Source organism: Apodemus sylvaticus, chromosome X (assembly GCF_947179515.1).
Source record: "Apodemus sylvaticus chromosome X, mApoSyl1.1, whole genome shotgun sequence".
Lineage (NCBI taxonomy): Eukaryota > Metazoa > Chordata > Mammalia > Rodentia > Muridae > Apodemus > Apodemus sylvaticus.
In genome coordinates this window covers 142,768,751-142,781,132 of record NC_067495.1, presented here as the reverse complement: position 1 = coordinate 142,781,132, position 12,382 = coordinate 142,768,751, and the positions used below count along the sequence as shown (strand labels likewise).

Genomic DNA, 12,382 nt, shown 5'->3' with positions numbered 1-12,382 from the left:
TAGAAAAATTTAATCCCATTCCAGGATTTCTATCCTGCTTTTGACCATTTAGCTCCCAGATAAAACACACACACACACACACACACACACACACACACACACACACACAACCTTTATGTTTACAATAAGCCTTAAACAGCACAAGAGCTGGGCAGATATCTACCATTTATGCTATTAAAATCTATTTCTTATCAATAACCCTGAATTATTGCTTACTATGTTTCATCTGAGCTGGTCTTAACTCCAATTGGCCAGCCCTCAAGGCCATGCTTTCTTGACTCCTAATCCATGGCATCTGCATCTTTCCCTTTCTCCTCACCTTCTTCTCTCCCTTGTGGTTCTACTCTGACACCAAGCCTGGGAATCCTAAACCCTGCCTATGTCTCTTCTGCCCAGCTATTGGCTGTCAACACCTTTATTTACCAGTCAGAAAGAAATAACTTTGGGTAAAGTCGCATAACATCACTCGGGTCTACATGCAGACTCTCTCATCTCTGGAGAAACTAAATATTGGGCTCAAATACTCAGCATTACAATACTCAGCAAAAGACATACCTCAACAAACCATCATGGATTGAAAAAACACACAAAACAAAAAACAAAAGAACAAAATCTATATTCATATAATGAGCATGCATACGCATATACACATTCTTTTGGTAGTGGGTAGGTTGATAGTTTATTAATACGATCAACTGTGTCACTGCAATTGAAACTTCTCCAAAGTTATGAGGTCACTACTTCTATTTAGCTCTCTTTTATGATAAACTATAATACAATAAATATAATAAGAAACAAAAACCAGCATCATAATTGAACAAAACAAATGAATGTAAGGATATAACCAAAGAGGAGGCACAATAAACAGACCCACGCATTCTTACACTCAAGAATTCCATAAGGACACTTAAGTGGAAGCCATGATATATACACAAAGGACCCTTAAAAGTAGTTTGGTTCCACAATGAGATTCCTTTGAAAGGACCTAAATTTTTATTTGCAAATAATGATCAAGTAGAGGTTGTCCCTGGGATAGCTATGATGGCATGTGTCTACTTCTCCTTTGAGCTCTAGGACCCCATCTGGTGCAGATCCTTGAAGGCCATATACATGCTGCCTCAGTGTGCGTGAGTTTATTTGATCATGCTGATTTACATGGCCTTTTTTATTGGTATCCTCCAGTTCCACTCTTATACTGTTTCTCCCTCCTTTTCTGTAGAGTTCTATAAGCCCTGATGGGAGGGATTTAATGGCCCGAGTCATACACACATTCTTACTTAGGTGTTTCTGAGTACAGCACGAATTAATATAAGCAAAACAATTATAATATTTTGTGGTACAAATAAATTTATAATTATTATTTATTGACTTAACACTGGCCTATGTCCATATTGGATTCATCAAAAGAAGTAACATGTTTTCTCCGTGGTCAAATCATAACAAGAATGAAATGAGAATTACATGTTAAAATTTATACAGAAAGAGAAATAAATAATGAGAGCAAGTAACAGTGGTTATGAATCAGACAAAAGAGAAAAGACCCTAAGCAAAATGTGGAAGCCAGCATATTAAGAAAACTGAAACCAGAGACATCTGGATACCTTTTGCTACCACATGTTGAATATAACGAGTCCTGTAAACAGTGATGTAATTATACACTAAATGTTACTAGACTTATAGACTCCAAATGCTGAAGAACTGGGATGCTGCTTGGTGGTAGAATGCTTATCTAGCAGGTACAAGGCCTTGTAGTCAATCTCCATCACTGAAAGAAAATGCAAAAATGACTTGCCCATTTCCTAACTTTCTCCTGGATTGCAGGACAATTCCCATTTTGGCTTATAAGCTAGATAGGCTTCCCATTTTTATTTAACAGTTTTTAGACTTAATCCTCATTGTTTGAAAATTAACTTGGAAGATACCTTCTATCCTTATGATTTGTGAATGGGTATTTCTTCCAGGGTGCTTATACATCAGCCTAATTCATATCGTGTTCAATTTCCTTTTAAACTTATTATGCTTGAGACATATTTAATCCTAGAATGTCAGAGCTGGAAGGAACCTTGGCCATCAACTGTTCTTACCTCCTTAGTTTATACTCAACAGATAACTGTGTTCCAATTTGTCACCTGTGTTGTTTTGGCATGATTATTGCACCTAACACTGGGAAAATGGGAACAGAAAGATCGAGGTCACAGTCACCCTCCCCAACCCTGCTTCATCCACAGTTTTCACTGTTTTCGTTCTGCTTCTGTGTGTGGCAGCTTATAAAGCAATGGCTCTTTATTGAAGGAGGGAAGAACAAAACCCTGGCCTCCCAGCAGCGGAGAGATTTATAAAGAACTCAAGGAAGGTCATAAGGGTAAGTTATCCTGTGACTTGTATGTAATCAGCATCTTTCTGGCTTAGTAAGGAATGAGGCTAATTACTTAGAAGGCAAAGGTGAAGAAAAAGGAACATAAATAATGCCACAAAAGGAAGCTTGAGCAGGTTATTGTCATCATCCCACCCATCCTTACCCCACAGTCTTTACACATAATTCTGGTAAATTTGTTTTGTCAGGGTGTTTAAGGAGAACAAAGATTTTCTTCAATTTATATAAAAAGAGGAAGTGATTTTTTATTGTGTGAGAGTTTCTTTATTTTTAAGGGTCACAAAAGAATATACTCATAAATTGGAAGAAATTGTCCGCAGTTGAGAGCTGTAATTATTCGAGTCACTTCCTGTGTGGAGGAATTAGGAAGGCTTCTGAAAGGAGGTGTGACTGCATCTCCCTTCATTCTTTGTTTCCTTTCTTCGATGACTAACAGGATGTATAGTATGAAGGGAAAACCTAAATAAGCATGTTTTTGCTTCTTTCCCACTTTCTTTATCAGTCTCTGACTGTCTACAACACTCCTCCACTACCTGTACACATACCACACATGTCCATGTATATAAATCTGAAGTACCCATCACATCATGGGAACCTCTGGTCTCTAGTTAACCACACCCTAGCACGCTATACTCTGTACTTCATGTGCTCACTATATGACAGAAAGCTCTTCAGGAGTATTGTCTTTCTTTTATTTACTAACATGTGTCCAGTGCCAAGCATAATGCCCACCAAAGAAGAAGCACCCAATAAATACCATCTGAATAAATGAGCAGATGTTTATGACACAAGTTCCTTATGGAACTCTGATGCTGTGACTTAAATTCAAACTGAGAATAACAGTCATTGGCACTGATTTCCCCTGACTTTTATGAGGATTGCCATCCTGTCTGGCTCATACATGCAGAGTCCACATGTTTACCAAAGTCCAGACAGTTCAATATTTGTATAATAATAGAATGGATACATTTTAGAAATTATTCAGGAAAAAACTTTATAATAAACCTAGAGGATACTGCTTACAGTCTAAAATGTACATGTCACAAAAATAAGAATTAAATGTAACTTCTTTTTTTAAATTTTTTTATTCGATATATTCTTTATTTACATTTCAAATGATTTCCCCTTTTCTGGCTCCCCACTCCCCGAAAGTCCCATAAGTCCTCTTCTCTCCCCCTCTTCCCCTTCTAATTTATAAATCTATACATAAATGCTTACTCAGTCTTGATGTTTATAATATATCACTCACATCTAAACTATATTGTTCATCCCTACTAAATAATGTAAGTTTTATAATAAAATTCCAAGTTTTATATTTTCCATATTCTATAGTTTTACATTTTATATTCTTACACAATATATGTCCACGTCAAAGAAAGAACGTTAGCTAATAGTTGTGATATGGAAAAATTGTTAGCACACTTCCTAATTAGTACATTTGTAGATGTATATTGTTGATATAGTCATCCAGAAGCAATCTTTTTATCTAAAATATCCTTTAGTGTATATGAAAGAGAAAACATCTGCTTCTCATAGGTACATTGGAATTCTATATAAACAAAGCTATGAACTTAGTTAAAAATTTTCTTGACTAGCTTTCATCAATTATATAAAGATTTAGTTAAATGCATGTGAGTATCTCATATGATAACCACGTACAAGGTTCTAGAAAGACCTTTAAGTCTACCCTCTTCTGGTTTTGCAAAGGTCACTGGGAACTGGTTCTCTAATTCCTTGTCCCTCTTGCTCATCAGAACTTTCCATCCCTGAATTTTCAGTATTCCAGTTCTTCTTGTACTCTCACCTCTAGTTTCTCCCTACCCTAGTCTATCATCCTAGGCAAGAAAATGCAATTCCTGAATATGGACTTGAACATGTTAATATCTCTTTAAAGCTACACTAACTCGTTTCCTTAATGTGGCATTTGAAACTTACATCCCATTATCGAATTCAAGCCTGCCCTATAAATTGCTTCCAGTCTATAGTTCCTTTATCCATTATTTACAATTAATACAATTCTACTCAACTTTCTAGGTCTAACTCTAGTATACCTTTACAGGATCTTCCTATCTAGATTCAAATGAACTAGGGGCTGCCTCTTTTCAGTGCACCCAGCACAGCCTTCTTTTCCTTTACAGCTCTGCATTAGCATTCATTTCATGCATGGCTTTCTGCACTGCTTGAGTGTGAACTCCTTGAGGATTAGAGTTTCCCATCGAGTTTAATAAATGTTTGTTACATGAATGAATGAATGAGTTAATGAGTTAACTATTTAACTCTGCTGTGGACTTTAGTCAGCATTAAAAATGGTTCTTTTACATTTGGAAATCACTTTATTTCCATATAGTATAATGAGGCCTCTTAAGTTTACCAAAGGCCCAGGAAAAGAAAATATAATAAATGAAAAAGTATTTTTACATAGTCATGTGGGCATTAACTTAAACCTTTGGAAGACAAACTTTATACTCCAGAAAACATTATGAATGAAAATGTTGAGAAAATGTCATTTTGTATAATAGCTATAAGTGAAAAGACCTTTTCTTTATCCCTGAGGACAATAAAGTAATTATTCATATTTTAATCCTCTTTTCCCCATCTGTTCTTGCTAATGTTTACCATAGACAAGATTAATTAATAAATTAAAATCTTTTATCCAGACTCGTGGTCTCTTCCAAAAATTGAAAAGAAATATATTTTCATTTTAGCTGACCTTTGTTTTCATAGATCTGTCAACACTGTTAAAATTTTAAAATACTTTCCAGTAGAGTTAAAAAAGAAAATTGCCAGATATTTTTGTGTTTCAGAAGCGGATTATTGGTTTTTACATATTCATCTGATATGTACCTCCTTCAAACTATGTTATAGCTTTGGCATAATACCTATCTGAAATATATGTATATAGAATGTGTTTATATTAGTGTGTATATAGATATGGACTACTGGCTATGAATAAGGCTTATCTGCACAATTTATAAATCTGTAGAAATTTCATCTAAAGAATAATCCATATGCTTCCTTTAAATTGTGCAAACCAAATCTTAGGTTTTAAAGAATGTTGTGGACTATCCACTTTGAGTTCTCAAATGTTGTGTAAGGAGACTTCAATATCATTACTACTTTTTGGGGTTGCCTTTGACAACATAAGCATGGCTTGTTTTACTTAATGAATTTGTTCTTTGACAGTTTCATAAATGTATATAATGAACTATAATCATTCATTCCCCCCACTATCACCGCGCCTCTCCAACCTCTTTTGCTTAAATGCCTCTTCCGAAATGTTCCCTTCATATTTATATATCAATTTTGTCTGTATGTGTAAGATTCACTGAGTTTGATAGGATTACTTGCATGAACATAGTTGACAGGTTATTTTCTGAAGAATTGGTAATTTTTCAGTTACTACATCACTGAAGAAAAGAACTTGATATTTTTAAAGTCCCACTATGATTGTTTTTAATTTTAAAATAATTTTTAAATATACGGGTATTTTGCCTGTGCCCATAAAAACCAGAGAGGGCATTGGATCCCCTGAAATTGAAGTTACAAAGGGTTGTGAGCCTCTTTGTAGATGCTAAAATCTGTACCTCTGTCTTCCAGAAGAGCAACCTGTACTCTACTGCTGAGGCTCTGCATTGCCAATTTTAACCTACTAGTCCTTCTGATAACTAAAACCATAAAGAATTATGTATTTGTCTATAAAAAGGAATAAGTCTGAAACTTAAGTTATTATTTAAAGCTTGCAAATTTTTTCTCTAAAATCACTAGGTTATATTGTGTCTAGTAATCATGCAGTTCAATAATGTTAGAATTATTAGAATAAATTAACATGAAACAGAAAAAAAGATAATGCTACAAATTTTTAAGTCCTGATGGGTCTGTCTCTTGTGATTCAACATCCTTTATCTGTTATATGACAAGGCTTTCTGAATCTATGCCCATCTGACCATTCCTGAAACAGAATGAGAATTTGGTGCTTAATGCCCCACTCCTTTCATGTTTGAGGGAACAAAGTAGTCAGCCTCTCCAATAGGCTTGGAGCTTTTACACTGCTTGGCACTATTGAGATTTTATTAGACTAGTGATCAGTAGGCAATATGCTGAGTACTTCTATTTTAAATATGAACATAAGCCCTAACTGTTGAGCCAAAGACATGCTTTAGACTTCTTGGTCCCACCCGTGTTTTCAGTACCTTCAATATCTGACATGTTTTTAGGTCTGAAAGACCAAATACAACACTAAAAACAATGTTCCCAGAACAACTCATTTTGTTTGCATTTTGAGTAAGGCCTTTATTTAGTGTGTCAGATATAAACAAAAGATTGATATGTAGTCTAGAGACTCTAAGTACTGAATTTTTGGGGCTTCTAAGGTAGCTATGATGTTTGACAATGAATTCCTTCTATGTACCCGACAAAAGTTTGATCAAAATTTCTGCATGGGTGTCAGGGGAGTTTTTGCTTGTACAAAGTTGTCATGATGTGACCTTTCTAATTTACTATTTAAGGAGCTTTGCTATGAATAATGATGAAAGCTTATCTAGGTGCCATTTAATAGAAATTCTCAAAAGCTTTTTGAAACAATTTCATTTACAATTATGCAATAGAATGTAATTGAAATATCCTAATCCTGTGAATCAAGATTTCATCATTTCCACCCCTGCTCTGAATTACTGTGTCAACTTGTCTAAGCTCCTTTCTTTTTGAAAGGTTTCTCTTTCTTCATAATATTAATGTAAAAAATTATTACTTACTTATTTTAGGTAAGAACTTGTAAGTGAAATCTGGCCTCACTTGAAGTTATTTTTAGGGAGCGTGGGCAGAGATACTGGGAAATTTTTTAAGTCCAAAAGTGTTCCCTTAAGAAATATACTCAAACCATACCAAATAATTTTTCTCTACCCTTTAGAAACACAAATTCTCTTCTCACACAGCAAAAGTACCTAGCTACATTCATCAGCAGTGTACAGTGGAGGCAACAACAGGCTATGTTCCAAACAGATATGGGTCACCCCCTGACTCACATAACTTTAACTTATGTATACACACTGAAAATTCCTAAAAATATTGTAGAAAATGTAAATTAAAACTGCCTAAAAGCCAAAGCATCCACAATTATGTTTACTTCAAGATCTCATAGGAGAGGACAATGTAATAAGACACAGGTAGTCACACAAATAAGGGGTTGTTTGATAATCATAAAATAGTGGAACTATTAGAAATAGCTCTGCCTTAAGCAAGACTATGTGGCAAGTCAGTAGAGTCACTAGTGTCATGTACCCAGGAGGAATTATGTAACTTAGAAGTCTTGGTGCAATCTAGAAAAAAACAAACATAACCCTTTCAAAAATGATTTATAAAGGTAGCACACACCTACAATCTCAGCCTTAGGAAGGTGGAGTCAGGAGAATTCTCATAAACTCAATGGTATCTATTTTATTTGGTGAATTTCTGTCTTATAGAAATAATGATTCATAACTTCTGTAACTATCAAGGCATTGAGACATTAAGCTAAGTGTAGGAAACATCTGAACGTGGGCCCTTGTACATGGTTGTATAAGTTGCATGTTAAAAAATTCAGTATTAAACCATATTAAACCCAGATGACTTTTGTAAATATCAGGTAAGCCTACAATTCCTCTCCAGATGGCCTTAGATAACTACTCTCATAGTTAAAGCCCTACAAGTGTCTCCTTACCCATTTTATCTTATACCTTTTCCTTGGAGTCTGAATATTATCTTGCTAAGAATCTACTGATGATAAGTGATGGATATATTACTAAATATGGCTCTCTGAAAGATCAATCTGTACGCTCAATTTGCAGACAGCCCAGCCAGTGGTTGAATATATGAGCAGGATCTCTCGCCTTCATCTTTCTGGAAGTTAATTGCAGATAGTCTCTCCCTTAGTTCTACATGGCCACAATAGTTCCTGGCATCAGTACACCCTCTCCCCAAATGTTCAACTCACTCTTTTCTTCAAGATGGTTCATGGATTCTCTGTTAAAGCAGTAAGACCCAGTAGTGGAAGAGACAAGATACGAGTTTAAACTCAATCAGGACTGGTTTCAAGTGACACATTTGCTATATTAATTTTGTATAAGAAATATTTTTTAAATATTAACTTACTGATCCATATAACCATTCTGTAAAGTAAAAATGATCACTGTAACTTGTTTCAGATTAATAAAATTGGATCCAGAGAAATTAAGTAATTTGCCCAAGGTCACATAACTGGTCGTGACAGAGCCAAGTCTTAAATTTCTGTGCACTGCCTCTTTAGCATACAGCTTCTGTGCTGGCTCTACTGAACCACTTGCCTTCTACTCAGTAGGTCACTGCAGTCAGCACTAGAACTTCAGAAACCTTGGTTCCCTTATTGAAACACAGATATTAAAGTCTCATTTGGTAACCACAAAGGTTAACTTTAGAAATGCACATGAAATACTTTATCAGGCATCATGCAAATCTTAAGCATTCCATAATCTTTGTTTTGCTTTAAAAGTCTTCCATGATTTATGGAATTGGGTTTAAATTTCATTTGCCCTTCAGAATCATCAAAGATAAATTAAACTTGCCTTATCATTTTCTTCACTTTTCTGTGCAGACTTATTCCTGTCTTTATTTTCAAGGTTCATAATGCCCCAAGCTTTTTAAATGTTAGACTCTCTATCGTATTCCTCTGTTCCAAGAGCCTTTTCAAAGAAATACTAGTTCAGTCCTTATTGATCTTTTCCTCCTTTCAAAGATAAATAAATCACATTGCCCATTTTGTTGCAAATCCCCTGACTATTTTATTAAGTCTTCTTTCAGGTTTTTATTATTTTACTAAGTCTTATTTCAAGTTTTTCCTGATATCCTGGTAGTCTTAAGAATATTTGGTAGCTAGTGGATTTTCCATTAGCTCCAGCATCTTGTCTGAGTGTTGAACACACACTTGGCCTTGAGGAACACTTGTGGATTTGTTTTAGATGTACAGTGGCAACTGCTTGAGTATTCAGCACACAGTGAGCATTCCATAAATCATATTTTTAGAGATAATCTGGTACCATAAAAGGTCTACCAGAAATTATACATACTCTTTGTATACATTAATTCATACAGTTTTAATATTTAAAAGCTGCAATAAGGCCATGGGAAAAGAAAGATGTTAGAGTTTATTAAAGACAAAAGGAGTATTATAATTTTTAGGGTATTTTTTTAATTTGTATGTTATAGAACAAGTTTATATTTGTTGAAAATGTAATGTTTCCAGCTTGAGAATGGTTTAGTATTTTAATGAGTAAAAACACATTCACATTTTGCCTAATGAAAATTTAGAAAATGGTTTTATGTTATGTATTATTATTGTAGGGGTTCTGATATGTAAGAATGTGGGAGACAAAAGAGAATTTTGACTGTATTATAAGTCATTTGAGACTCTGGTAAGTTTCTTCTGGCAATAAACTCAGAAAATCTGGCTGAAAAACAAAACAAAACAAAACAAAAAGCAATGACAGTCAAGGCTTTGCCCTATTTCAATCTGTAAAGAGAAGAATTATTAATTTATCTTGTGTTCCAATTTAATGTTTGTACATAAACTGAACTTCCTAAAAGCAAAATCTAAATAATTCAGTTTAAAAATAATAGCTTTAAATGTTCAAGTTAAATATTTCAAATGTAATCATACTGAGATTAAGTAGTTAATACTTAACTACTATCCTTTTAATTGTACTTTGGAGATTTTTTTTGGACAAAAGATAACCTTTACTACATTTTAATAACATTATTTAACAAGACAGTAGGAAATTATGAGCAATATTTTTGAATGGTTTTTGCTTTCTTTTTCCAGTCTTACAAAAATGTGACAGCAAAACTTTATAAGGCTGAGGTATTTATTTTTTTGTTTCCAGTTAAAATTTATTTGGTCAGATAAGAACACACTAGCCCAGCATTAAAACTATGACTGAAATTTATGATCAAAAAGAGGCCTCATACCATTTGTCAGCTAAGTGCCTTGCTCACTAGAATGAATCATTGAATTTTTCAAATTCAACTAATTTGTCCAAAGGTCCCCTAATTTCTTTCATGATAAAAATCTGTAAATGTTGAATAAAAGTGGGTAATGATGAACAACTCAGTGGGTGACATATTGTTTTCCCTTCTATATAATGACATCGTCTTCCTGGATGGATTCAAATTTTAATTTGCTTAGTCACCACAGAGAATAGCTAAAATCATTCATCAATAGAAAAGATAATCCCCTTGGAAAAATATGTGGAAAACTCTGAATGCCTAGCCTCCCCCCATACACACACAAATGGTAAGATGTTATCATTATAAAAGAAGGTTTTAAAAGTGTTTAAGCCTTTTAAGTTAAATTTATGAAGAAATGATAGCCTGAGGTAAATTATGCATTTGAGTCCTGTAGAGACAGAATAAGGTTAGAACTATATCCAAAATAGAGTTCTGACATGAAAAGTAAGGTAAGAGATTTTCCAACATGAATAATTATTGCCCAAAAGTCCTTCTTTCAATTGCAGCAACCCTTTTCTTGTGGCCAAGATCATTAAATACCCAAGTTTAAGAGATCCATTAAGTTCATCCATTTCATTAGTACTCCAACTGAGGAGTGAAGGTCCCATGAGATCTACAATTGTCTTGACAACTTTACAATCTTTATAAGGTCAGTACCCCAGATTGTAGGACTCATCTCGGGAAATAAAACCTGTAGATTCTTATTTTGTATAAATAATACTTTTTGAAACCACTCTATTCTGACAGAATTGGTATTTGATATAGGCTTGGGCCTCTTCTATCTGAAAGACTGAAGAAGCTGGTTATATTCTGGGGAAAAAATCATTTAAGCTTGTCAGAGTGAAATTCTACTCAATTCATAATCAACTGTTTCCTACAGCCAATAACAGAGCAGTCCCATAGCCAATTATTAAAGCTACTTTGAACTTCAAAGTGATATCACTGAGTTCAATGGACAAATCATAGTATCACTAAAAGTTGGACTCAACTTTATGTAAATGCTTGAGAAATTTTTCTTGCCTATTAGCCTAACCTACTCTTCTCTTCCCATATGAGATGTGTGTGTGTGTGTGTGCACGCATGTGTGTCTGTGTATCTGTCTATGTGTTGTATGTGTCTGTGTGTGATGTGTGTGTCTGTGTGGTGTGTGTGTATAGTGTATATGTGTGTATGTGTCTGTCTCTGTATGTGTGTATGTGTGTGGTGTGTGTGTCTGTGTGGTGTGTGTGTATTGTGTATGTGTGTATGTCTGTATTTCTATGTGTGGTATATGTATCTGTGTGTGGTGTCTGTGTCTGTGTATTGTGTTGTGTGTGTAGTGTGTATGTGTGTGTGTTTCTGTGTATCTCTGTGTGTAGTGTGTGTGTAGTGTGTGTGTGTGTGTGTGTGTGTGTGTGTTATACTGTAAACATCTTATGACTAAATGTTTAAGAGTTCCTAAAACAGCCAATCATCCATGGTTACTACTAACTATACTGTAAACTTAGATTCTCTCGGTTTCAACCTTTTCTTTGGTCTTCTTATAAGAATCAACATCTTAGCAATTCACGCATCCATTCACTAAAGCAATTTTTTATCATGAAGTGATAATAGAATGAAAGAAAAAAAAAGCCTTGACTTCTAAAGGAATCCATTAAGAATTAATTCAATTATGCTGCCTGTCCGGTAATCAGTTTGTGAGCTAGACAGTACCATAGATTACTTGATTTTGTCAACATCCTGTCATGATCAAAATGTTCCAAAATTTCAGATAATAATCTGACAGATAATTAGGACAAAGTAGCTCTATATGCCAAGTATAAAATAACATTTGAAAATGAAATTAATAAAATTATGTGAAGCTATTTACAAAGCTATTTCCCAGGGAAGCATAAATCAAGTGCGCTTCTAACCTAGATTCTGGAATAAATAAATCTATCTTGATAGCCTTATTCTTATTTTAGTTGTCACCCTTGTCATTAATTCTTAAGATTCAAACAACTAAGGCTGGGTGTG

At 34.4% G+C, this 12,382-nt stretch overlaps 1 non-coding gene across 1 annotated transcript; it reads left to right on the top strand.

The window, feature by feature from the left end:
• The first annotated feature begins 5,161 nt into the window (after nt 1-5,161).
• LOC127675968 (small nucleolar RNA U13) lies at nt 5,162-5,263 on the top strand. Its single transcript, XR_007975629.1, has one exon. It is a non-coding gene; the product is annotated as a small nucleolar RNA U13 (small nucleolar RNA).
• Nucleotides 5,264-12,382: the final 7,119 nt, after the last annotated feature.